The 27,497-nt window shown below is 42.7% G+C and overlaps 1 protein-coding gene across 3 annotated transcripts in view; it reads right to left on the minus strand.

The window, feature by feature from the left end:
• Positions 1-27,497, minus strand: part of LOC121274602 (pyruvate carboxylase, mitochondrial-like) — a 1,197,472-nt gene that overhangs the window by 1,136,377 nt on the left and 33,598 nt on the right. For all 3 annotated transcript variants that reach the window (XM_041181940.1, XM_041181941.1, XM_041181942.1), the window contains exon 2: positions 13,743-13,855. The gene's annotated coding sequence lies outside the window, so the exon portion shown is untranslated. The remainder of the gene's footprint in view (positions 1-13,742; positions 13,856-27,497) is intronic.

Raw genomic sequence — 27,497 nt, forward strand, 5'->3', positions numbered from 1 at the left:
TCTGGAACTGAGCGCTAAAATGCACGATCCCAAGGTTGAAGAAATCATTCGGGCAAACAAAACATTGACTAAGTTAAAAATGGAGCATCTTGTTTTGAAATTCCCATCTTTGGGTGATTTTTAGAAAAATGAAGCTGATTGTGTTTAGTGACGTGTCTTATGCAAATCTATGTGATGGTTTTTCGAGCGCAGGATTGATAATATTTTTCATGGGGAAAGAAAGGTAAATGTTGCCTTTTAGCATGGCAATCTAAAAAAAAAAGGAGTTGTAAGAAGTAAGTTGGCAGCGGAGACTGTCGCCCTTGTTGAGCCAGTAGATATGGCATTCTTTATATCAAAGATGCTGGCAGAATCTTTAAATGGGAAAAGGTATTCAGGAATGGGACCTATCCAATGTCTCGTAGACAATAAGTCACTTTGGGAAAATGTGCACTCCATGAAGTGCGTTAACTAAAAGCGATTGCAAATTGACATTGCAAGCTTAAAACAGGATGCCCGAGAATAAGGAGACTGCCAAGATCCAATGAATTGAGAGCAGCTATCAATTATCTGACTGCTTCACCAAGAGGAGCAAGCTCCAAGAAGCTATTAGAGATCCTCAAAGAGGGACGCCTTTTTCTTTAAGATGACAAAAAAAAGGGATTGTGTGGACATATCTGTGTATGGGTTCTTTTTTTAAGGAGGGGAGTAAGGTGAATTTATTGAATGAAAAATATACATTGATGTTTTTATTACTTTCTTTTGTGATTATGTAAACTTAAGGACTACTTTCTTTTTAAGAAAAGGGGAATCTGTTGGGGAAGGAAACAGTTAAAGGAGTTCAATTGCTAATTATTAGTTAATAACCAAAGCACCCATTTGGTTATATAAAAGGGATAGCAGTTAATTTAGTTTAATTGGTTGCTCAAAAGAATTAAAAGGGATAACAGGTGAGGCAAGTTTTGTCTCTGGAGAGTTTACTGACCAGGAATAAAACTCTATCTGAAGAAATCTTGTCTTGCTTTCGGTCTTCATTTCCACACAATTATGAGGCTTAACACGCATCACTGGCAAGGCCAGCATTTGTTGCCCAGCCCTAATTGCCCTTGAACTGAATGGCTTGTTCGGCCATTTCAGAGGGTATTTAAGATTGCTTTGGGTCTGGGGACACATGTGGGCCAGACCAGGTAATGACAGCAGATTTCCTTCCCTAAGGAACATTCATGAACCAGATGCGTTTTTACAACAATCGACGATGGTCATCATGGTTACTGTTACTGAGAAGTAATAAATTATTACACCTTGATAAATTATTAACTGAATTTATATTCCACAAGCCACTGTGGTGAGATTTAAACCCATGTCCCCGAAGTATTTGTCTGAGCCTCTGGATTACTAGCCCAGTGACATTACCACTATGCCACCATCTCCCCAAAGACATGCAAAAACATAAGTCTCGCATAAGTTTCCATCTTGCAACCAGCCTAAAAGAAAATGACTCCAAATGCTGTTACGTACTCGCAGGAGGGGAGCCTAATTCAAAACAGATCGATTCCACACAGCACTTTGGAAGAAGTGTCCAAAACAGAAAGCCGCTTTATAATAGAAATTCCAATTCTAACAATGGGAGTTAGGATCACAGAATGTTACCAGCATGGAATGAGGACATTTGGCCCACCCTGCATGTGCCGGCTCTTTGAAAGAGCTATCCAATTAGTCCCACTTCCCTGTTCCTTTCCCCAAAGTCTGGCAAATGTTTCCTATTTAAGTATTTATCCAATTCCCTTTTGAAAGCCATGACTGACTCCGCTTCCAACACCCATTCAGGCAGCACATTCCCAATCATAACAACTTGCTGTGTTTTTTAAAAAAAACCTTCTCATCTTTCCCTGGCTTTTTGTTTTTGCCAATTATCTTAAATCTGTGCACCCCTGGTTCCCGACCCTCTTGCCACTGGAAATAGTTTCTCCCTATCTACCATATCAAAACCCCTCATGATTTTGAACGCCTCTATTGAATGTCCTTTTCATTTCTCTGCTCCAAGGAGAACAATCCCAGCTTCTCCAGTCTTGCCACATTAACTGAACAGCCGCATCCCTGGTCCCTTCTGGTAAATCTCCTCCTCACCCTCGCCAAGGTCTTGACTTTCTTTCTAAAGTGTGGTGCCCAGAATTGGACACCGTACTCCGGATGGGTCCTAACTAGCTCACTAAAATGCACTGCAATTCCTGCATCATCAGCAATGTCAGTCTTACCGCACAGCTGTCCTATAATACGATGCAATGAACTAGTTTCGATATCTCTTCAATTGTGTTATCTTGAGAAGGTTACATCAACTGTCTCTCAGCTTCTAATTCTCGGCCAGCAATGACAGCTAGGCTCCTCAAGTAACCCGTGCTGTTAAGTTATATATATACATAGAGAGTCCAGTTCATATGTAAACTCTGAAGGGCAGATCCCTTCTGTTCTCTTTCATGGAACGTAGTACGTGAGCTCAGTGCATGCTCCTGTTGACAATTAATCAAACAACCTCTGAACGCAAACCTTGGCCTTATCTGGAGCAAATAGTGAATCACTCCCTTCCCAACTCAAATATCTCAACTTAGAGCCAGGGGTTCAACATTTTCTTCTGTTTCCTAATTTTAGCAAAATAAATCAGACTGGGCACAACTATTTTGCAACATGGAGCAAAATATCGGCCAAGATGATTTCACTTTTATTGATTATTTCAGTGTTCAACTAAAAATGCCAGAGCTTAAAACCTCACTGCATTCTGTTACCAGAAATAGCCACCATCTTATTGTGAGCCAGTTCCCTGCTCCCACTCGCCAACAGGTCATGCCCCAATGTGTGTCAACTTCCCTCTGATCTGTATCCTTGCACCTTCCTTTCCCCATTGGCTGATCAGCCAACTATTCCTACCAAACAGATGATCAATAAGTCTCAACAATCATTGGCTTCACCAGCCAAACCAATGCTTTGAACAGTGTAGCTGTTCACTGTTTAAACATGGTGATGTCAGTTCCAGTTTTACAAGAATCTCTCTGACCAATGTTTACAGCATGTGTTTCTGCTCCAACATTACTGTCACGGTGAAGCTGTTTATGTTAAAGATGGAATATAATTGTAGAATAATTGTGCAGTTTTGGTCTCCTCAGTTAAGGAGGGACATACTTGAATTGGAGGCAGTTCAGAGAAGGTTCACTCGACTGATTGCCTTACGAGGAAAGGTTGAGCAGGTTAGGCCTATACTCATTGGAGCTTAGAAGAATGAGACTTATTATTGAAATGTATAAGATTCTGAGGAGGGGGAGGGGGAGGGGGTGGGGGCTTGACAGGGTGGGTGCTGAGAGGACGTTTTCCAGAATCTGGAACTTAGGGGGTCATGGTTTCAAAATAAGGGGTTTCCCATTTAAGATGGAGATGAGGAGGAATTTCTTCCCCGAGGGTCATCAATGTTTAGAATTCTTTTCCCCAGAGAGCAGTGGTGGCTGGGTCATTGAGTACATTCAAGGCTGAGTTGGACAGACTTTTGATTGACAAGAGTCAAGGGCTATGAGGGGCAGGCAGGAAAATGGAATAAAGGCCGCAATCTGTTTAGTCATGATCTAATTGAATGGCAGAGTAGGCTCAATGGGCTGAATGGCCTACTCCTGCTCCGCTTTTTTATGTTCTTATAAATAAGTAAGTGATCTAATAGCTCAGTGTCTTCATGATCCAAAATTAAACCCCTACCCAGGTTTTACCACCAGATCCCTGTGCGCATTGTAAGGAGTTTGGGCTTTAACATGTTGTACTGTGCTGACAAAGGGTCAGGTGGCAACATCAATCAAACTGAAAACTACACACAAAATTTCAAACTAAGCATGACTTCATGCAACTCCAAAGCAAACAGGGAATACCTTCAAGCACTTTCCAACATCCTGTCGAGCATAAGAAAGACAAGCAAGTAAATGTTGTAAAGCGCTACATATCTTTCAATGTCCCACCAAGTGTAACCCCTCTCTCCTGTTCACTCCCTATACATTAACATACCCTACCTAGTCAACTCACACTCACCTACTCATTCCCTGTAACTTTACTATTCCACCAAGTCTAATTCCACTCTCCTGTTCAACCCTGTAACGTTTAATATCCCACCCAGTCCAATCCACTCTCTCCCTCACTCCCCACACCCTTTAATATCCCACCCAGTCTAATCCCACTCTCCTGCTCACTCCCCATACCCTTTAGTATCCCACCCAGTCTAATCCCACTCTCCTGCTCACTCCCCATACCCTTTAATACCCCAGCCAGTCTAATCCCACTGGAACAAAATAATATAGGAGCAAAAGAACTGGGAGGTCATTCAGTCCCACAAGTCTGTGCAGCCGTTCAATTGGTTCAATCTCAATTCCATCTACCTGACTTGGTTCTGTAACGCTTAATACCATTTCCTACCAATAATCTATCAATCAAGCTCGGTTTTGAAATTTTCCAATGCCCTCGCCTCAACTTTGCTTGAAATTTCCACCCCTCCGTCACCTTCACATGGTCTATCTCCAATTCTTCCCTTTCTCCACTTCTGGGGATTATCTATCAACCAGTGTTTGCTATAAGCCCACTGACTCCCACAGCTACCTTGATTACACTTCCTTCCACCCCACCTCCTCTGTCTCTGTTACATTGGTTCTAACCCCTTCAACATCAGCGCTTCTGAAATGTCTACCTTTCTCCTGGACCGAGGATTCCCCTCCTCTGTGGAGAGCAGGCCCTCGACCACGTCTGTCTAATTTCCCACAATTTTGCCCTCATCCCTCGCCCAAAGTCCCAGAACCACAATTTGTATTCCCTCCACTCTACCAGGTTCCACACTCAACAGTTCATCCTCCGTCACCTCCTATGTGATGCCTCCACCAAACATCTCCCCTTATGAAAAGCCATTGACCTGAAAGGTTAACTCTCTCTCCACAGATGCTGCCTGACCTGTTGAATTTTTCCTGCACTTATTGTTCTTATTTCATTCCCTCCCCTCCCAGCGTTCTGAAGGCATTGTTCTCTCCATGATACCTTAGTCCACACTCTTCCATCACCCCAAAGCCCCACTTCTTCCCACTGAATTTTCCCATGCAAGTTCAGGAGATGCAACACTTCCCTTTCACTTTCCCTCTTCCCACCGTCCAAGGTCCCAAACACTCCTTCCAGGTGAAACTCAACTGAAATTAACTTTGCTTTCTACATTCTCTGCTCATGTTGCAGTCTCCTCTACACTGGGAAGCCCAAATGCGGACTGGGTCATCCCTTTGCTGAACACCTCCAATTAGTCCACAAATGTGACCCTGAGCTTCCAGTCTCTTGCCATTTTCATTCTCTGTCCCACTCTGACCTCTCCTCCCTCGGCCTCCTACACTGCCCCAATGAACCTCAAAGCAAACTCAAGAGACAATACAAAAACAGAATTACCTGGAAAAACTCAGCAGGTCTGGCAGCATCGGCGGAGAAGAAAAGAGTTGACGTTTCGAGTCCTCATGACCCTTCGACAGACAATACTTCATCTTTCAGTTAAGCACTGGACAGCCAGGACACCACAACAACTTCAAAACAGAACCACTTATTGAAAACTATATGCTTTCAGTCAACAGGAGCTGGTAACAATCCTGTTGTTCATTTAAATCGCTCCTGCCTGTTCCCACATCACAGACCTTCCTTTTCTGTTCTTTCCTCCTCTCCTCCCTTTTCCTGACTCTGTACTAGCCTAAACTTTAATTTCGAACATTTTCCAGGACTGATGGGGGTGAAACATTGTCAGAGGTAGGCGGGAATGAGGAGTCGAGGTTACAATCAGAGCAGCCATGATTTTATTGAATGGTGGAGCAGGCTCGAGGGGCCGAGTGGCCTATCCTGCTCATGTTCATCGACCTGAAATACAGCCTTACCTATTGACTATTTCCAGAATTTTCTGTTTAGATTTCAGATTTCCAGCATCCACAGTAATTTTGCCTTTGCAGCCTCAATTGTTTTTTGCGGTAGAGTGAGTTCCAAATTTCCATTCCCCTTTGTGCGAAGAAGTGCTTCCTGACATCGCTCCTGAATGGCCTGACTGTAAAGCCTGTCCTCACAGTTTAATCATTTTGGCCCCCAAAAGCTAACAGCATTTCTGCTGTGAAAAGAGACATGCTGTCAAAACTTTTCATCCTGCACTCATCAGGACAGAAATGCAAGAATACCAATCTCAAAGGGAGCAGCAATTTATACAACACGACAAAAGGGTGCTGATTGCTTGGCAAGTGGACAGAGTACACCACTGGCAGAGTACACACTGTGCTCAACCAACCCATCCTTGCAAAACTCAGGACATGGGGCCCAACATTAGATGTGATTCTGCGATTAGGCAGCATTTAACAATCCCAAGTGTGCTAAGAAATACTCGAACAACCAAGTCAAGATTATCAGTTGGGCTCACAATGGGGCACACTTACACGTGCCAGAAGCTACATTTATTCACATGCAGGGCCCCGTTCTCTCGAAACAAAAAGAACATGCCCAAGCATTGCGCCATTTTCAACTCAACAAAAGACTGGGGGAGAATGTTTCTCTGGTGCATTCTCTGTGGCAACACCTCGACCAGAGTTCACTTGTCAACTAATCAACACCCTTTTCTCATGCAGTATAAAATGTCGTTCGCTTTGGGATTTGGTATTCTTGTGATTCTATCCTGTTCTGATGAGTGCAAGACAGAAAGCTTCAATAGCATGTCTTTTCTTTCAGCAATATCCAAGTTCTGTACTACCAAGTGACCATAAGAGCAGTATTCATAGGCTGTACAAGCTTTTTTGTACATCATTACTTGTAGTATCGTATCTGGTCTCCACATGTGGTTATTGAGATGCTAGAGAAAAGGTGGAAGGCAGCCAAAATAATAATCCGCCAAGGACTGGCTCCAGAAATCATATTTCAAAGGAATAGAGGCATTAACTGAGATTTTCAGATGATAAGGAAATTGGGTTCTGTCCACTTACAGGCTAACCGAAAATGCCAGGGATTGTAGTCCTGTAGGAGGCGTGCATATCATCTGCCCTCTCACTTTTATTCAAATAATTTTGAAGAAGCATTGAACAGAGAAATTTTGAAGCCAAAGAAAAATATTCCAACAGTTTAGCTGACTAATTAATACTGAGGCCTGTAGAGGCTCAAGCTAGCTGCTCAACCTACATTTGGCTAACAGCTAAATCTGCATAAAATTATCTTGCTCAAATATAGGCTCTTAGGAGAGGTTAAGCAATTCAAGTTGAAAATGTCACGAAGGCATCAAAAGACAATCTAACAGATAAATCGTGTAATCATGCCATTTTAAGAACATTTCAAGAACATGACAAACTAGCAGTATGCTGACGACACAGCGCTATTTGCAGAGTCAGAAGAGGCTGCACAAAATGTCATAGATCCAGTAAAATCTAGAAGTTTAGAATATGGATTGAATGTGAACACCAAAAAGACAAAAACAATGGTGGGCAGGAGGAATACATTGGAAGAAACCAGAGTGAAGATTCAACTGTATAGCGTCACACTGGGGCAAGTAGATAAGTTGGTCCACTTGAGACAAATGATAACAGAAAATGGTAGACGTGATGTCAAAGTCAGAAGAAGGATAGAAATAACCAGAAGTAATTTTGTGAAGATGAGGTGTTAACAACAGGAAAACTCAAACCTGTAACAAGGAAAAACCCTGTAAGATGGTCCATTCTATCCCATTTGCCTAGAAACCTGGACATTAAATAAAGATCTGTGGATGAAAACAGGGGTCTTTGAAATGTGGTTGCTAAAATATATGTTTAAAAAAAATCCATATAAAGACCATAAGACAAATAAAGAGGGGCTTGAAATTGAAAGGGCAAAAATAAAACTCTTAAAACATGACATCCAGAAAAGAAAATGTCAGCATTTTGGCCATTTGATCAGAGCTGAAAAGCTACAGAGATCTCTTCTATAGGGCAAAGTGGAGGGCTGCAGAGAGAGGGGTCGATCTCGGCAGAGTTGGATGACGGACATCATAGAGCAGTGGCAGGCGAGCTACAGTGGATGTGTGAAGATGGCACAAGACAGGCCATGACAGCAGACCTCCTGGCAGGAGTAGCTACAAGCAGGACAGGGCAGGACATGTTAAAATATCTACTTTAAGACATATTTTGTATGGAAGAAAGGCGAGTTACTGAAAAAATAAAACTTTGAAAACATTTGGAGTGATTTCTGGGCAAAGGGTGATAATTGTGCTGTTGCAAAGTACTGATGCAGGTCAGTTATCAAATAAATATGGGAAATCCTCTGAACAGTACCACCTAATGGTGTTATTGAAAAATAACACTTAACTGTAACAGGTAAAGGTGGACCCTTCTACTTTGGAATTCCCACAGGAGATGTTTACTGACATTGCTTTACAAAAAAAAACTTTTCAAAAATTTCTATATGTTACAGGTATACAAAATATCATGAAATATGAAACCTACTGACCGTCAGTTAAGCTTGCGGGGTGCTAATGTTCTAAACTACAACAACAAACTTACATTCAGTTGTCAGTCACAAATCTGGATAAAATTATCTTGCTCAAGGAGAGGTTAAGCAATTCAAGTGGAAACTCTCATGAAGGCATCAAAAGACAATTTAACAGATAAGTCATGTAATTGTGCCACTTAAGAACATTTCAAGAACACGTCAAACTAGCGGTATGCTGACAACACAGCACTACTTGCAGAATCAGAAGAGGCCCCACACAAAAACGTTGTGGATCAAGTAAAATCCAGAAGTTTAGAATTTGGATTTAGTGGAAACACCAAAAAGACAAAAACAATGGTGGGCTAGGGAATACATTAGAAGAAAGTACAGTGAAGAATTAGCTGGATATGTCGCATTGGACAAGTAGATAAGCTGGCCCACTAGGGACGAACGTTAACAGAAAATGGTAGATGTGATTCCGAGGTATATCGCCTTTCAAGCTCTAAAACAACCCAAAGCATTTACCAGAACTTATTCTGCTCAGTTTGAGGCTACAAAGGAGAGAAATTAAAGTAGGAACAGGTGAATTCCAGTAATCAGTCTACTATGAATGTTATTGTGCATTAGTTTGAGGCATTCAATTAAGGTTATCTCGTGACACGAGGTTTAAATTGTTTGCTTCATTTACATCAAGATTAGATTAGATTCTGTCATTGAGCAAAAGAACAAGTTAAAAACAAAAAAACTGCGGATGCTGGAAATCCAAAACAAAAACAGAATTACCTGGAAAAACTCAGCAGGTCCGGCAGCATCGGCGGAGAAGAAAAGAGTTGACGTTTCGAGTCCTCATGACCCTTCCACAGAACTTGCGTTCGAGTCCAAGAAAGAGTTGAAATATAAGCTGGTTTAAGGAGCTTAAACCAGCTTATATTTCAACTCTTTCTTGGACTCGAACGCAAGTTCTGTCGAAGGGTCATGAGGACTCGAAACGTCGACTCTTTTCTTCTCCGCCGATGCTGCCAAAAGAACAAGTTGGCTAGTTTTCTTCAATGGATCAGCAGCACCCTTTCTTTATCTTAGCATTTTGCAGCATAGATGACCCCCATATGGCCCATCATTCTTATGCTGGCTCTTTAGTAGAGCTATCCAATTAGTCCCATTCACCCTGTTCTTTCCTCACAGCCGGTGGGTTTTCTCCATCTCAAGTATTTATCCAATTCTCCTTTTGAAAGTTCTTATTGAATCTGCTTCCACTGCCCTTTTCAGGCAGCTCATTCCAGACCACAACAACTCTCAGCGTGAAAAAATTCTCATCTTGCTCTCTGGTTCTTTTGCCAATTATCTTAAATCTCTGTCCCTCGGGTTACCGACCCTCAGGCCACTGAAAACAGTTTCTCCCTATCTACTCTGTCATACTTCTAGTCTTGTAGTAATAATCACAACTTCATAGTCTAGTAGTAATAATCTCAACTTCATATTCTTGTAGTAATAATCACAACTTCAAAGAGAATTAAGGGAGAAAAATATATGCACAAAGGCCTGACTATGAGTTGGGCATGGTTGGAAGCTAAATTGCCCAGGCTTTGCGATTTTTAGAAAGGAGGAGGATTAGTATTACTGATAACATGTGAGGCAAACAGGCAGCGGATACAGTATGGGTAGAACTGAGCAGTTGTCTGCATGTCTTCTGAAAGTAAAGATGGGGAGATGTATAAAACAGAGCAATGAAGCAGGATAAAAATGTGGTTATAATAGGAACATAGGAGCAGGAGTAGGCCACTCGGCCCTTCGAGCCTGCTCCACCATTTAATAAGATCATGGCTGATCTAGTTGTGGTCTCAGCTCCACTCTCCCGTCTGCCTCCCATAACCCTCAACTCCATTGCCTAACAAATATCTGTCTAACTCTGCCTTAAATAAGTTCAAAGGCCCAGCCTCCACCACTTTCTGGGGAAGAGAATTCCACACACCCAACAACCTTTTGAGAGAAAAAGATTCTCCTTATCTGTCTTAAAAGGGAGACCTCTTATTTTTAAATTCCCCTGGTTTTAATCTCCCACAAGAGGAAGCATCCTTTGGGTATCCACACTATCAAGTCCCTCAGGATCTTATATGTTTCAATAAGACCACCTCTCATTCTTCAAAACTCCAAAGGGTATGGGCTCAAACTGTTCAACCTTTCTTCATAAGATAACCCCTTCATCCCAGGGATGAGTCCAGTGAACCTTCGCTGAACTGCTTTTAAAGCAATTATATCTTTTTTTTTAAAATAAGGAGATTAAAACGGCACACAGTACTCCATGTGTGGTCTCACCAAGGCTCTGTACAGCTGCAGTAAAACTTCCTTACTTTTATATTCCATTCCTCTTGCGATTAACGCCAACATTCCATTTGCCGTCCTAATCATGCGCTGTACCTGCATACTAACATAATCTCACGGGAGATTTTAATTTTCACTTAGGCTGGGCAAAGCAGAATAGTTCAAGCAGTGAAGACAATGAATTTCTACGATGCATTTGCGAGAGTTTTCTGGAACAATGGCCACAATACTTACGGGGTGGTTGCAGGGAAATGCCAAAAACAGCCCAAGAACCTGACAAGACAACTGAAAAAAATCAGGTTCCCACCCTGCAACCAGCCAAACTGGCAGTCCAGCCAATATCCCTTGGGGATGCTCGCTCGCAATCAAGAGGTGGCAGGTCAGCCATTGGGGTTTGGGGGCAAGGGAGACGGTCGCAGCTTTCCGTGCTCATTTCCAAAGTCTCATCCCTTCAGTTTAGTTTCAAGGTTTAAAACTTTCAATTATAATTAAACAAATAGGTTGGAAACCTAACTTCCTTAAAATGAATAGGAGCACTGGCAAAGCAAATTGCTAAGCTGCTTGCATGTTCCCACAAATGTTGGTTTAAATTTTCTGAAGTATCGTGTTACTGTAATTCTCATTCAGAGGTACACATTTTTGCAACTTAGCTGATGCAGCCATTGCCCTTGCTGACCACTACTGTACCGTGAAACGTCATTGTCGGGAATGAGACAAGATAGTTAAAGGCAAAGTCACACAAAGAATAAAAGTTGCCACCTGTAGATGGCAAACATGTGTTTGAAGTCACTTTGGGGCTCCTTTACTCATTTCCACATCCTCCAGTGTGTGAGCTGGGCAGCCAATCATTTTCCCCACCCATTCTAACATTAAAAGGCTTTGCGATAGCTCAGTGGTAACACATTCTTGAGTCAAAGATTCAGTTTGACCCCCATTCCTGACTTGAGCCCATAATCCTGGCTGACAGAGAGTGTGCTGCACTGTTGGAGGGCCAGTACTGAGGGAATGCTGCACTGTCGGAGGGTCAGTACTGAGGGAATGCTGCATTGTTGGCGGGGTCTGTACTGAGGGAGCATTGCACTGTAGAAGGATCAGTACTGAGGGAGCACATCACTGTTGGACGGTCAGCACTGAGGGACTGCTGCACTGTTGGCAGGTCAGTACTAAAGGAGTGCTGCACTGTTGGCAGGTCAGTACTGAGGGAGGGCTGCACTGTTGGAAGGGCAGTACTGAACAAGCGCTGCATTGTTGGAGTGTCAGTACTGAGGGAGTGCTGCACGAATGAAGAGTCAGTATGAGGGAGTGCTGCAGTGTCAGAGGGTCAGTATTATGGGAGTGCTGCACTGTCAAAGGGTCAGTGCTAAGGGTACATGCACCTTCGAAAGGACAGTACTGAGATAGTGCTACACTGTCAGAGGGTCGGTACCGAGGGAATGCTGCACTGTTGGAGAGGAAGTACTGATGGTGCGCTGCACTGCAGGAGGGGCAGTACTAAGGGAGCACTGTTCTGTTGGAGGGGTAGTACTGAGGGAGTGCTGCACTGTCGGCGGGGAACTTTCGGAGCACTGCACTGTCAGAGGTGTCTCCTTCACAGAAGACATCAAACTGAGGGCCCAAGTGCCCTCTCAGGCGGATGTAAAAGGCTCCGTGATTGGAAGAAGAGCAGGGGAGTTCTCCCAGTCCCTGGCCAATACTCATTCCTCAACCAACACCTAAAATAAGTACAAAAACAATAATAAAAATACCTGGAAAAAGTCAGCAGGTCTGACAGCATCTGCGGAGAGGAGCACAGTTAACGTTTCGAGTCCGTATGACTCCTCAACAGAACTAAGGAGAAATAGAAGAGGGGTGAAATATAAGCTGGTTTATGGGGGGTGGGACAGGTAGAGCTGGATAGAGGGCCAGTGATAGGTGGAGATAGCCAAAAGATGTCACAGACAAAAGGACAAAGGGGTGTTGACGGTGGTGATATTATCTAAGGAATGTGCTAATAGGTGACATTAAAGGTGGAGAGCAGGACAAGCAAGATACAGATAGCCCTAGTGGGGGTGGGGGGAAGGGATCGAAATAGGCTAAAAGGTAGAGATAAAACAATGGATGGAAATACATTTAAAAATAATGGAAATAGGTGGGAAAAGAAAAATCTATATAAATTATTGGAAAAAAGGGGGATTGGAAAGGGGGTGGGGATGGACGAGAGAGTTCATGATCTAAAATTGTTGAACTCAATATTCAGTCGGGAAGGCTGTAAAGTGCCTAGTCGGAAGATGAGGTGCTATTCCTCCTTGCTGCTCTACTTGTCCCACCCCCACCCCTTAAACTAGCTTATATTTCACCTCTCTTCTATTTTTCCTTGGTTCTGTTGAGGAGTCATACGGACTCGAAACGTTAACAGTATTCCTCTCCGCAGATGCTGTCAGACCTGCTGAGTTTTTCCAGGTATTTTTATTTTTGTTTTGGATTTCCAGCATCCGCAGTTTTTTGCTTTTAACCTAAAATAATTAATCTGGTGATTTATTTCATTGCTCTTTATGGGAGCTTGCTGTACCCAGTATCGTCTATTGCAATTCCTACATTACAATAGCAGCTACAATTCAAATGTACTCAATTGGTCAAATAGCTCTTTGGGATCTTCTCGAGTTGTGAAAGGTGCAAAGTCTTTCTTTCTCATATACCAGCTAGTGGTCACAAAATCACAGCCACTATGTTGAGATTGAACAATGCAATAATTAGAAGGCACAAAGGATGCCACTGAAGGTTATAGAGTAGTTCAGAAACTTATGCTTGCTGTGTCTCAGGCCTTGTCGATACTGCACTGGGAACCATAGGGGAAGCTACAGTTCTCTCATAACTTAATCATCACTTGATGAAATAAAACTTTTGCACAAATGATTCAGAAATTGACTATTAAGAAAGTTAAAGTTATTTTGAAATGTGTTTATTACGACAGAGGTAATAAGTCAGAAGTTTCTTACCTTTAATCTTGTGTTGCGCCCGGCACTCCCAAATCAGATCTACTGAACAGCAAAGGTCCACACTATCAGTATATCACACTGTGGTTCTACTCCTGGGCTCCGCAGTACGTCTCCTGAAAGTCAAAGCAAAAATAAGTGGCTGTTAATCCTTAAGAACAATTTTATTAATTTTCAATTACATTCTTCCATCCGGCTACTAAAAATAAAATTACTTAGGAGCACAAAGAATCAGCCTTTAACTGATTCAGATACACCTAATTTTTGGAACTTGTCGGTCATGGCCCAGTTGATACCACTCTCAGCTTTCAGCGGGAGGCTGTGGGAGGGGTTCGAGTCCAACTCCAGAGGCTTCAGCACAAAAATCTAAGCTGACAGTACTGGGAGAGTGCTGCACTGTCAGAGATCCTGTCGTTCAGATGAGACGTTAAACCAATGCCCCATTTTCTCTCAAAGGTAAAAGATCCCGTGGCACTAATTCAGAAAAGAGCAGGGTGGTTACTCCCATTGCCCTGGGGCCTATATTTAACCCTCAGTCAACACCGCAAAAAGAAATGATCCGATTGTTATCACATTGCTGTTTGTGGGAGCTTGCTGTGTACAGATTGGCTGCTGCAATCCCTACATTGCAACAGTGACTACATTTCATTTGCTGCAGTGAACTTTGGAATATCCTCAGGTAGTGAAAGGCGCTATCTCAACACAAATCTTTCTTTAATACTAATAATGAAGGGGGACTTCCAAAATGATCTTTGAGAAACTCCATTAGTCCCCTCTTCTGTTGAAGGCCTGTCTTGTAGTACTTTTGGCTCTTGTTAGCCCCTTCCACTCGTCCTATGGGAGGTATCCTGCTCCAATGAGACCTCCAATGCTCCCACTCTAACACAAAACACTACCAAGTCCAAAAATGCAACATCTTTATTGTGAGTGGCAAAGCAGGGAAGGGAGATCGTGGCCCCTTTGCTGCAGAATAATTAAAATATGCCCCAGCCTCACTGCACTGGAATACACAGGGGTGGAATTTATGTTACAGCTGTACAAGCTCTGGACAGTCCCCATCTGAAGTAACTGTGTTCTGAGCACCACATCTCAGGAAGAATAGATTCGTCTTGCAGGTGGTGCAGCACAGATTCACCAGAACTGGGGTAAAGGATTAAATTATTAAAACAAGTTACATGGACCAGATTTCTATTCTCTCTAGCATAGAAGATTAAGGGGTGATCAAAATGAGGTGTTTAAGACAATTAAAGAATTTGATATGGTCGATAGAGAGAAACTATTTCCTCTGGTGGGGTGGGGGGGGGCGGGTCCAGAACAAGGGGGCAGAACCTTAAAATTAGAAACAGCCTGTTCAGAGGTGATGTCAGGAAGCACTTCTACACAGAAAGGGGAGTGAAAATCTGGAACTTTTAACCCCCTAAAATGCTGCAGATGCTGGGGGACAAGTTCCAATTTTAAAACTAAGGTTGATAAATTTTTGTTAGGCAAGTGTAGTAAGGTTTACAGAACCAAGACGGTTCAATGAAGTTAAGATACAGATCAGCCATGATCTAACTGAAAGGTGGAGTAGGATAAGACATAAGAAACAGGAGGGGTATACCACTCGGCCTACCGAGCCTGCTCCGCCATTCAATACAATCATGGCTGATCTTGGGCTTCAATTTCATTTTCACACCTGCTCACCATATTCTTAAATTCCCTGAGAGACTAAGGATTTGTCTATCCCAGCCTTAAATGTATTCAACGATGCAGCATCCACAACCCTGTGGGGTAAAGAAATCCAAAGATTCACAAATCTTTGAGCGAAGGAATTTCTCCTTATCTCAGTTCTAAACAATCAGCCCCTTATCCTGATATTGTGTCCACGTGTTTTAGATTCCCCGACCAGCGGAAGCAATCTTTCAGCGTGCACCCTATTAAGCCCCATCAGAAATTTGGAGGTTTTAATGAGGTCGTCTCTCATTCTTCTAAACTCCAGAGAACATTAGCCCGATTTACTCAGCCTCTCGTCATAGGACAACTCCCTCATCCCAGGAACCAATCTAGTGAACCTTCGCTGCACCACTTCAAATGCATATATATCCTTCCTTAAATGTGGAGACCAAAACTGAACACAGTATTCCAGATGTGGTCTCACCAAAAACCTGCACAACTGCAGCAAGACTTCTTTATTCGTGTACTCCAATCCCCTTGCAATAAAGGCCAACATGCCATTTGCCTTCTTAGGCTGCAACAAAATATGGACAGGTTAGGTGAGTGGGCAACAAGCTGGCAGATGGAATATAATAGAGACGTGTGAAGTTATTCACTTTGGTCGTAAGAATAAAACAGAATCTTTTTTAAAAGGTGAGAAATTTGTAAATATTTATGTTCAAAGAGACTTGGGTGTTCTTGCACAAGGAACGCAGAAAGTTAGCGTGCAGGTGCAGCAAGCAACTGTGTCCACCACGCAGCTTACCTTTCCACCTAGTTTGCTATCATCTACAAACTTAGATATATTATTCTCTGTCCCTTCATCTAAGTCATTGATATAGATTATAAATGCCTGCCAACTTGAAAAAGCCCCCTATATGCCCTCTTTCTGTTTTCTATCCATGCTAATATATTACCCCCAACTCCATGAGCCCTTATTTTGCTTATTAACCCTTTGTGCAGCACCTTATTGAATGCCTTTTGAAATACCAGGATCGAGGGGCTGACTTGTTCCTGTTTTCCGATGTTACTTGGATAGCAAATAAGAGTAACTTCAACACCATATCCTGTGGAAAACTACTTACCACACCTTCCCATGCCAAGTAACTTCATTTTATCCCTTTGCTTTCTACCCACCAGCCATCTTTCTATTCATGTAGCCAAATTTCCCTTAATTCAATGTGAGCCAATGTGAATCAGGGTGAAAACTCTCCACTGGTTTGAATCACACCTAGCACAAAGGCTAGGTTGTTCGAAGCCAATCATCTCAGTCCTATGACACTGCTGGAGGAGTTCCTTAGGGCAGAGTCCTGGGCCCAACCAAATTCAGCTGCTTCATCAATGACCTTCCCTCCATCATAAGATCAGAAGTGGGGATGTTTGCTCGAGTCGGACTCACCCAGACAAGTGGAGAGTATTCCATCAACTTCTGGCTTGTGCCTTGGAGATAGTGACAGCCTTTGGGGAGTCAGAAGGTGAGTTTACTCACCTCAGAATTCCCGTGTCTGACCTACTCTTGTAGCTGGTCAAGTTAAGTTTCTGGTTAACGGTAACCTCCCAGGATGTTAATGGTGGGGGAGTCAGTGAATATCAAGAGGAGGTTGTTAGATTCTGTCTTGTTGGAGAAGGTTACTGCCTGGCATTTGTGTGGTACGAATGTTATTTCTGGTTTCATCCTTGTAGATTTTTTATGCATCATCTCCAGTGCCTCCATCTTTTTTTATAATATGACAACCAGAATTGTATTCAGTACTCCTGGTGTGGTCTAACCAAAGTTCAATATAAGCTTAATGTAACTTCTCTCAGGCTTTGTTTGCGTTTCTTTATGAAATGACCTTGTTAACTATGTCACCACTTTGAACGATTTGGGTATTTGTAATCCCAGTCCCCTTTGCTCCTTGACCCTATTTGGATTCTTATTTTCAAAGTAACGTGCAACTTCCTTATTTTTCTTGCCAAGTGGCAAGTGACAATTTTAAAACAGAGATTGATCAACATTTAGGTAAAAGTAAAATACTGTGGATGCTGAAAACCTGAAATAAAAACAGAAAATGCTGGAAAAACTCAGTAGGTCTAGCAGCATCTGCGGAGAGAGAAACAGAGTTAACGTTTCGAGTCCGTATGACCCTTCTTCAGATTAATATTTGTTAGGCAAGGATATTAAGGATTACAGAAACAAGATGGTTAAATGAAATTAAGATACAGATCAGCCATGATCAATTGAACGGTGGAACATGATCAAGGGGTTTAATGGCCTCCTCCTGTTCTTGATTTCTATATTATGTGGATAGTAAATAAGGGTAACTCCAACAATATACCCTGTGGACTATTTTTCTCATTTATCTGTGTTGAAATTCATTCCCCTGCCATTTCTGCAGGTTTGTTCATGTCTTCTTGTAACTTGTTGCAGCCTTCCTCAGGAATGACTCTCTTCCCAATTTGGTGCCATCTGCAAGCTTAGAAACTGTGTTTTTGATTCCAAATTCTAAACTGTTAACCTAAGTCATGCGCACCAGTGGTCCCAGCTCTGATCCTTGTGGAACACGACTTCACACTACTCTCGAGTTTCTGTATTCAAACCAGTTAGCTATCCATTCTTTTAAGTGTCCCCTGACTCCACATTCCCCAACCCTATTCATTAGTGCGATATGTGGTACCGTATCGAAGCCTTACTGAAAATCAAGATGAATAACTTCTACTGCATTATCTACTCTGTTATCCCTTCAGAAAATTCAACAAGGTTAGTCAAGCAAGACTTGACTTTCGAAACCCATACTGAGTGTGCATTATTATATTTTTGGTTGCTACATGTTCCTCTAGTCTATCTTTCTGTAGAGATCCCATTATATTTCCTACCACTAATGTTAAACTAATTGGTCTATACATGCCTGGAGAGGTACTATATTCCCTTCTTGAATACAGATATAATGTTAGCTATCCAGCAGTCCTCTCGGATTTCACCTTTCTTGAATAAATTATCAAACATGTATAGCAATGTCTCTGCTATCTCTTCCCTAGCTGCTTTAAAAATGCATGGATGTAATCCAGACCAGGAGTTTCATCCTCTGAAGGTCTGAACAGTTTATTTAATATTTCATCTCTTTTTATTTTATATGCATTTATCTTATTTTTAATCTCATCATCAAGTACGCATGTCCTGTTCATCGGACAAATACTGAAGCAAAGGGATGTGAGGGCATTGGAGGGAATGCATTAAAGATTCACAAGGATGGTTCCAGGTTTGAGGAACTTCAGTTATGAAGATAGATTGGAGAAATTAGGGCTGTTTTCGCTGGAGAAGAGAAGGCTGAGAGGTGACTTGACTTGACAGAGGTGTTCAAAATCTTGAGGAATCTGGAAACAGTAGATAGGTAGAAACTGTTCCCACTCATGAAAGATTTGAGAACGAGAGGGCACAGATTAAAGTAATTGGCAAAAGAAACAAAAGTGATATGAGCAAAAACTTTTCCACGCAGCAAGGGGTTAAGATCTGGAATGCACTGCCTGAGTGTGTGGTGGAAGCACCTTCAATGGAGGCATTCAAAAGTGAATCAGACTGGTATCTGAAAAAGAAGAATGTGCAGGGCTAAGGGAGGAAGGCAGGAGAATGGTACTAAGGGAATTGCTCATTTGGAAAGCCAATGATGGGCCAAATGGCCTCCTTCTGTGCTGCAATAATTCTTTGATTCTGTGATTCAATATTTGTGCAATTTCTCTTTGTTATTTGTGATATTATCCTGTACATCAATGAGCAGCCGGATCCCATTGCAACTCTCCTTTTTCTATTTACGTACCTGTAAAATATTATACCACAGTAAACTTTGTGTTATTCAGTACTCCACCAAATGGGATTCTCTACGAACTGGAATTTCTGCCGGGTCTGTTTTTTCATTGGAGGTGTCTCTCATTCCTCATAAACTGGCGCTAACACTTGTTCCCCGTCAGTCCCACAGAAAACTGTCAAACTCATAGGTACCTGTTATCCCATGGCCTGTCCTCACTCTGGTCTCAGCCTCCCATTGTTCCCAGCACCGCGTACCCTCAGCGCCACTCACTACATTTGTGCAGTCCAATCCCAAACCTCCCACAAGATCTCAACACCCGCATCACCACGAGATCACCCAGCTTTCTGACTGGTTGAAAATGCAGAACTCTTAGGTAACTGGCATTTTTGATTAACCGGCACCATTCTCCACACATGCCAGGGAAGAAAAACTTTGCTGTATTTTGTTTTATGTTCCTTGTTAACTTAACTTTGTGGTTCCTTCATGCCCTCCTCATTCTTTTCCAATCTCTCTGCATTGACGCTTATCATGACCTCCACTGTTGTCCATGTAGTTAGTATTTGTCACTTTCCTTACACACAATTTTTCCCATATCTTTTTATTCATCCACAGTGACCCATTCATTTTTATTTTGTTCTTATTTTTAGTGGAAACTAATCCCAGTTCCTCGCCCTCTCCCAATAGCCCTGTATCAATCCCCAATTAATCTCACTGCCTGTGGTCTCCCTATAGCCCTGTATTAATCCCAAAGCTAATCCCACTGCCCCACTCTGTCTCCATAGCCCTGTGTGAGGGGACTAAGATCTCACACTGTATATTTTTTAAAAATATATATAGATAATCTCATGGCTATTTCTTAAAATTTAAAACTGGACAAAGACCTTTTTAAAATGGCTGAATCTATGTCTGTCTGTGACCCCTAAACAAAAGGAGCTACCTGACAGTATCGAAGAAATTTGCACCTCGTTATCTTTGAAGAGACACTAACAAAACCCCTGTGGGCTGCACAGACCAAATTCAAACAGAACTATACAAAGGCTATCTGCATTTCACAACCCAGGCTGACCAACCAGAGTCTACTCGTCTGCTAGGACAAAGTGCCCCACAACCTTCCTTTCAGTTGTTAATGGTTGAGACATTTAACAATTGCAGGGACCCAGAGGAAGGATACACACCCTTTGTCAAAAACAATGTAGAGAGGGGAGAGTCATGTGACATGGACCTCTAGCTTGTGTAACCATAATATTGCCTTGCTGTACTACAAAAGATCAGTCTGCCATTTTATCATCTAACTCGCAGCACCACAGAAAAGGAGCTCTGCCCAAATTGAATACCTGGCCCCTTCTACACCGTTTCTGCTGAAACTTCTGTACCATTGCCTACAAGACTTTTTCATCTTTGTGTGCCTATCTCATCATGTGAAGTCAGTTCCACTGGAAAGGTGAATTATGCAGTATCGGTTTTCAACCTGCTGACCTCCATGAATGAATACCTCATTGATTTTTGATTCTAGACTCTGGAACCCATGTGAAACACAATTTCTTTTCTCTGTGGTCTCTACACCGTAAATCTTTCTTTTCTCTGTCCCCCTTTTACTCTGAGTGCAAATGGGGCAACATTGTGACCCCTTCCCCACATCCTTTGCGTTCATCTATTAATAGAAATTGAATCAGACCAAAATTAAGGGGTTGGGAAATACGCTACCGCTTTTAAAGGGGAGAAGAAATTCAAAACACCTTTCTGTTTATGGACGGGTGGTGAGGGGAGAAATTAGTGTTGTTTAAATTAACACCCCTCCTATACGTAACACCTGGATCAATCCCAAACTAATCCCATGGCCCCACTCTCTCCCCATAGCCCTGTATCAATCCCAAACTCATCTCACTGCTCTGTGTCAATCACCCATAGCCCTGTATCAATCACCAACTAATCCTGCTGCCTTGCCCTCATTCTAAAGCCATGTCATCCTCTGTATCCACTCTTCTCTTAAAAGATGTCTCTGCCTCAACCATTCCCTGTGGCAAATCATTCCATGCTCCACACACCCTCTGTAAATTGAAAACGCTCTTATCCTCTCTCCCCGTGAGACTTAGTTAAATTGGTTACCTATGATCATTGACTGGCCATCCAAGGAAAGCATTTCGTTTTCCACACAATCAAATCAGTTCATAATTTTACAAACCTCGATCAAATCACCTCCTAGTCTTGTCTAATCCTGAGGAAACAGTGCCAATATCTCAAGTGCCTGCTCCTGTACCCCCATCACTGTCATGAGGATAAGATAGCTTAAAGGAGTAAAGTTGAAGGAGGAGTAAGGATTCTTCATATGCAGCTCATTAATAGGGTTGCCAATCCACCAGGAATCCTGGAATCTCCAGAGATTGAGTCTAGCAGGCGCAGCTTCATTTTCATTGAACACTCTCATTTATTAGTTGTAAAGGTATTGGAGATGGGGAATGAGGCTGTTTGACTGAAATCAGGAATCATCCAATTATATAACAAAGAGACTTCCCACTTAACAAATACTCTGGGAAGATGGTGTGCCAGAAGGATGGGTATCTTAGAAACCAACTTCAGGAACCTGGGGCAGGAGGCCATTTGAAGTTAACTCCTGGTATGGGTCCAATCAGATTTGCCAACTCTGTTGACTGATTGCCTTGATTTGAAAAAGAGGATCACTGATTCAGCTAGAAGTCGACCATTCAGCCCATCAAGCCTGCTGCACCATTTAGTCAAAGTGACTCGATATTTTCTGTCCTTTGTCCTTACCTTTGTCCCAGTTCCCTCAATAGCCTTCCTTCCCAAGTCAGTACCAATCTCCCTTTAATGACTTAGTTGCCATCAGAAACCAATGGTGGGCCTTCTTCCTGAACTGCTGCCATCCACATAGAAATCTACATTGTTGTTAGAGAGACAGACTTCACCTATAGGTTTCTAGCACGACAAATCTGACATTCTCACAAGCCCTTATGTGAAAAATCCTTCCTGTGTTCACTTTAAAGCAGTTTTCAAACTCCCTAAGAATATAAGGGAGATGGTGGCTCAGCGTTAATGTCACTGGCCTAATAATACAGAGGCCAGGCTAATCCTTTTGGGGGCATGGACTCAAATCCCATTAAATTCAATAAATCAGGAATATAAAGAAGTCTTAGGAATGGCGACCGTGAAACTATCACCAATTGTTGAATGGTTCACTGATGTCCTTTAGGGAAGGAAATCTGCCATCTTTATCTGGTCTGGCCTACATGTGACTCCAGACCCACAGCAATGTGAGTGACTCTTAACTCCCCTCTGACATGGCCTAGCAAGCCACTCAGTTCGAAGACAATTAAAGATGGGCAACAAATGCTGGCCTTGCCAGCGACACCCACATCCCATGAAAGAATGATTTTAAAAAGTGTCCCCTTGTTCTGAATTCTGTTACTAGTGAGAAGAATTGTTTTCAAACAAACCGGTTTGATTGTTCAGCATTGTAAGATAGAGGAAAAACTGTTCCCTCAGGCAAGTGGTTCCGCGCTTTAAAAATCATTGGTAGAAGGTCTAGAAGGGAGATGAGGTGAAATATTTTCACTCAGAGAGTTGTCAGGATCAGGAACGTTCGGACTGGAAAGGGTTGGAGTTTGACATCTCAATCCGAGAAACAACACCGGGAGAGTCCACCTGGGTTATGTGCTCAAATCCTGGAATGGAGCTTGAATCGACAGCTGGTGCAAGCAGATTCCATGAATAAGTTTAAAAGGGAGTTGGATGGATTCGGTGGCTGAGGAATTTACAGGGTTACAGGCAAAAAGTGGGGAGGCAGGGTGTGGGACAAAGCATGACCACTTTTTCAAAGAGTCGGGTCAACGGGCAGAACGGCCTCCTTCTGCACTGCAAGTGTCTCTGATTTCACAGTCCTAATTTAGAGAGTTTACTGGAGGGAGATCCCTGCAAGTAGGTAGGGAGGAGGTGTGTCAGGAAGTCTACATTTTACCAGACAAAAAACCAGCACATGGGTTTCTTCACATGCTCAAGGGCATGAGAGTGCAATACTACCAGTTGCAAAACAGTTTAACCATTAAAAGTGTATAACCAGTTAATGGCAGACAGGAAAAACAAGTTCAGAATTACCTGGAAAAACTCAGCAGGTCTGGCAGCGTCGGCGGAGAAGAAAAGAGTTGACGTTTCGAGTCCTCATTACCCTTCGACAGGAATCATGAGGACTCGAAACGTCAACTCTTTTCTTCTCCGCCGATGCTGCCAGACCTGCTGAGTTTTTCCAGGTAATTCTGTTTTTGTTTTGGATTTCCAGCATCCGCAGTTTTTTTTGTTTTTATCTTAGGAAAAGCAAGTTACTTTTCAAAAGACACTACTGGAAAACAAATTGTTGATTTGATCTGAATATACAATCCTCTCACATGGATTAAAACATATCCCTTTTTGTTGTAAATGTGAAAAAATTGAAATAATCTCTTTCCATTCAGAACATACAAATTAGGAGCAGGAGTAGGCCATTCGGCACCTCAAGCCTGCTCCGCCATTCGATAAGATCACCATCAACATCATCTGGATAAAAGCAAAATACTGCGGATGCTGGAAATCTGAAACAAGAACAGAAAATACTTGAAAAGCTCAGCAGGTCTAACCTCATCTGTGGAGAGAAAGACAGAGCTAACGTTTTGAGTCCGTATGACTCTTCTTCCTGTCATCCGGACTCAAAACGTTAACTCTATTTTCTCTCCACAAATGCTGTTAGACCTGCTTGAGTTTTTCCAGTGTTTTCTGTTTTTGTGTCACCTGATTGTGGCCTCAACTCCACATTCGGTATACTCCTGATAACCTTTGACTCCCTCGTTAGTCAAGAATCTGTCTACCTCAGCTTTAAAAATATTCACTGACCCTACCTCTACTGCCTCAATTTTAAAATTCCTTGCTTTCAAATCCCTCCACTACCATCCATCCAGCCCATCTCTGTAACCTCCTCCAGCCCCACAACCCTCTGAGATCTCTGTGCTCCTCCAAATCTGGACTCGAGCTTCCCTGATTTTAATCACTCTGCCATTGTCAGCCATGCCTTCAGCTGCCTGGGCCCTAAACTCTGGAATACCCTCCCTAAATCTCCTTGCCTCTCTCTCCTTCAAGACGCTCCTTAAAACCTGCCTCTTTGACCTGCTCAGTGTCAAATCTTGTGCCGTTTTACGATGTTTAAAGGCTCTACCACTATGTCACGAGCAACTGGATCATAATGTGGTGAGTCAGCACCTAGGAGTACCTCAACTGCCATCCCCAGACTGCAAATGGTACCAAGTCGGGATGCTGTGTGGCTTAGGGGAGAACTTGCAGATGGTGGTGTTCCCATTCCAGAGAGCAGAATGGGGAAAGAATTTTAAAATGTACATAAAGGAAAGTGGGCAGGTTAACCTTATGCTCGTCTCTTCTTCACCAGCAACATGCCCCCTCCACCCCTCAGGGGCTGATGTGTGAACAGGCTAGCAGAGGCCCAACCTCAGATTTCACATCTGATAATCAATGGCTCCTTTCAGGGTTAACAAACTCTTGTCTGATAAATAGTAACCATGTTCTACTTCAGAACAAACATCAATACTTTTTTCTCTCTGACCTTTGGATATGCACTGTTTTTTTCTTCTGGGGAGGGGGGAGTTTATGCACAGAGTCAAGACATCTGATGATTGAAGTAGTCTGTGATAAGGGCAAAGCAATCTATTTGAGATAAGGATGAAGCGAAACGTCAGGGATGAAAGGATTATCAAACACACCCATTTTCCTGATACACCCACGGAAATGAAAAAGATTTACTACGGAAAATAGCAGCGCCAGGACGGCTACAGTAAGCACGGGTGTACAGGTCACTGAAAAACAGTCAAGGCGGCTAAATCCGGTGTTGGGAAATGAATCCCAAACTGTACGTGGTCTCATTAAACAAACCCTCCAGCTGAAGGAAAATGGAAAAGATGCAAAAGGCGGCAGGGGTGAATTATATACAATCCAATATTCCAACCATTAACTTAGAAAATGTCAAATGCAGAGGGTTGTGAAGGGTAGTGTTGCCTCAATCTGAAATAAAAAGAGAAAATGCTGGAAATATTCTGGCAGGGAAAAGAGAAAAGCAGTAGAACTGGGAAAAATTATAAATGTAATAGGTTTGGAGGAAGTGAAAGGCAGGAGGGGTGGAAAAAGGAACAAAAGAGAAGGTCTGCAACAGGGTGGAGGGCTGGAAAGATTAAATGACAAAATTTCTTTGAAAAATGGGACAAGTAAAGAATCGAAAGGTGCATCCAGAGGAGGTGTGTATTTTATTTACACTTTCATGGGACGTGGGCATCATTGCCAGGGCCAGCATTTGTTGCCCATCCCCAATTGCCTTTAAACGGAGTGGCTTACTAGTCCATTTCAGAGGGCAATTAAGAGTCAACCACACTGCTGTGGGTCTGGAGCCATATGTAGGCCAGACCAGGTAAGGATGGCAGATTTCCTTCTCTAAAGGTACATTAGTGAACCGGATGGGTTTTTGTATCAACTGATGATAGTTTCATGGACACCATTACTGTGCAACAAACTCCAATACTGGCCTTAGGTTTAAACTGAAGTAGTGGTTTGGGGAATGACAGTTCCCGGCAGGCCTCAGGAATTCTGCTCATGCGACAGCTGGAGAACGGCCGCATTTGCGCAGTTCGTTGATCTAATTTTCTTTTGCGCACACGCGCAGAGCCGGTTCCCGGCCTAGAGACAAAGAAAAGTCAAACAACGCATAACTGGAGGTCAGGTGACCTGAACTGAAGCACCATTTGACAGAAGGTCACCCAAGCACGGGGAGGGGGATGAAGAGAAGTTCCAAAATCAAGAAGGTCCAAAACCAGGGAGTGGAACAGAAAGAGGTCCCAGGAGAAAATCCCAAGCAGGGAAAAAGACATGGATCAGAAATAGATCCCACTGAGTCAAGATAAACAACAGGAGCAGATAAAAAGGCTCCAAGTTAATGAAAGAGCTGTGAGGAGCAGACTTGAAGCAAAGTGGACTCAAGAGAAGCCCTGAAGATCCGAGAGAGAAGCTGTGCTGCAGGCTGCAAGGGCAAAGGTACCCTTCTGGAGCAGCAGTGTTCTGCTTGGTATGGCTGCAGATATGAAAGTGTGCTAAGAGATCAAGAGGAAAGGAGTCTCGGAAAGTGGGACTGAAGCCCTGGAGGTGGATCCTTGTTGAAGCCATCCGAGTGGGAGCAACATTTGAAGAGAATTCCAAGGCAAGCTCTTCAAATCACAGAATCACAGAGTGCAGAAGAGGCCCTTCAGCCCATCGAGTCTGCACCGACACGTGAGAAACACTTGACCTACTTACCTACCTAATCCCATTTACCAGCACTTAGCCCAGAGCCTTCAATGTTATGGCGTGCCAAGTGCTCATCCAGGTACTTTTTAAAAGATGTGAGGCAGCCCGCCTCCATCACCCTCCCAGACAGTGAATTCCAGACCATCACCCTCTGGGTAAAAAAGTTTTTCCTCACATCCCCCCTAAACCTCCTGTCCCTCACCTTGAATTTATGTCCCCTTGTGACTGACCCTTCAACTAAGGGGAGCAGCCGCTCCCTATCCACCCTGTCCATGCCCCTCATAATCTTGTACACCTCGATCAGGTTGCCCCTCCAAATGTGGAGATTAGAAACCAACGTGAGAAAAGCAGAGTTTCAGTGAGGCCAGTTGGCTCATGTTGTGACAAGCGTCTGGGTGGGTTGTTGAGAAATCCATAGAATCTGCTGGGTCATATCTGTCATTTACTTTGGAGTGTGGTTCACTAGTCAGTTCACATGTCCCACATACTCTGATATCCAGGGTAAGTATAAGATAGACATCGTAAGTTTTTTATCTTTACGACTTTGTATGTGTCTATAAAGATATAGCTGTGGTGAAGGAATAGAGAATATTTTAATCATTTTCTTGTGTTTCTATTGAGATCTTTCCAACCTTTTTGTCTGCTGTAATATAGTTCATTTCTCTTGTTTCATAAATATTTTATTCTTTTCATTATAAGTTCATTAGCAGACTCCTATGAATTTGTTCAGTAACTTACCTTTATGTATTTTTTAAAAGAAAGTTAGGATCTATCAAGCCAGTTTTCACTCTCTGAGATCTCACTTGTTAAGTAGTAATGTCTTCTGGGATCATAACAACTGAGATAAACTCCATATTCCAGATTTGCAAATTGAATTTAAATTCTACCAGTTTCTTGGTGGGATTTGAACCTATGTCCCCACAGCATTAGCCTGGGCCTCTGGATTACCAGTCAACTG

Source organism: Carcharodon carcharias (assembly GCF_017639515.1).
Source record: "Carcharodon carcharias isolate sCarCar2 chromosome 37 unlocalized genomic scaffold, sCarCar2.pri SUPER_37_unloc_1, whole genome shotgun sequence".
In the NCBI taxonomy this organism is placed as follows: Eukaryota; Metazoa; Chordata; class Chondrichthyes; order Lamniformes; family Lamnidae; genus Carcharodon; species Carcharodon carcharias.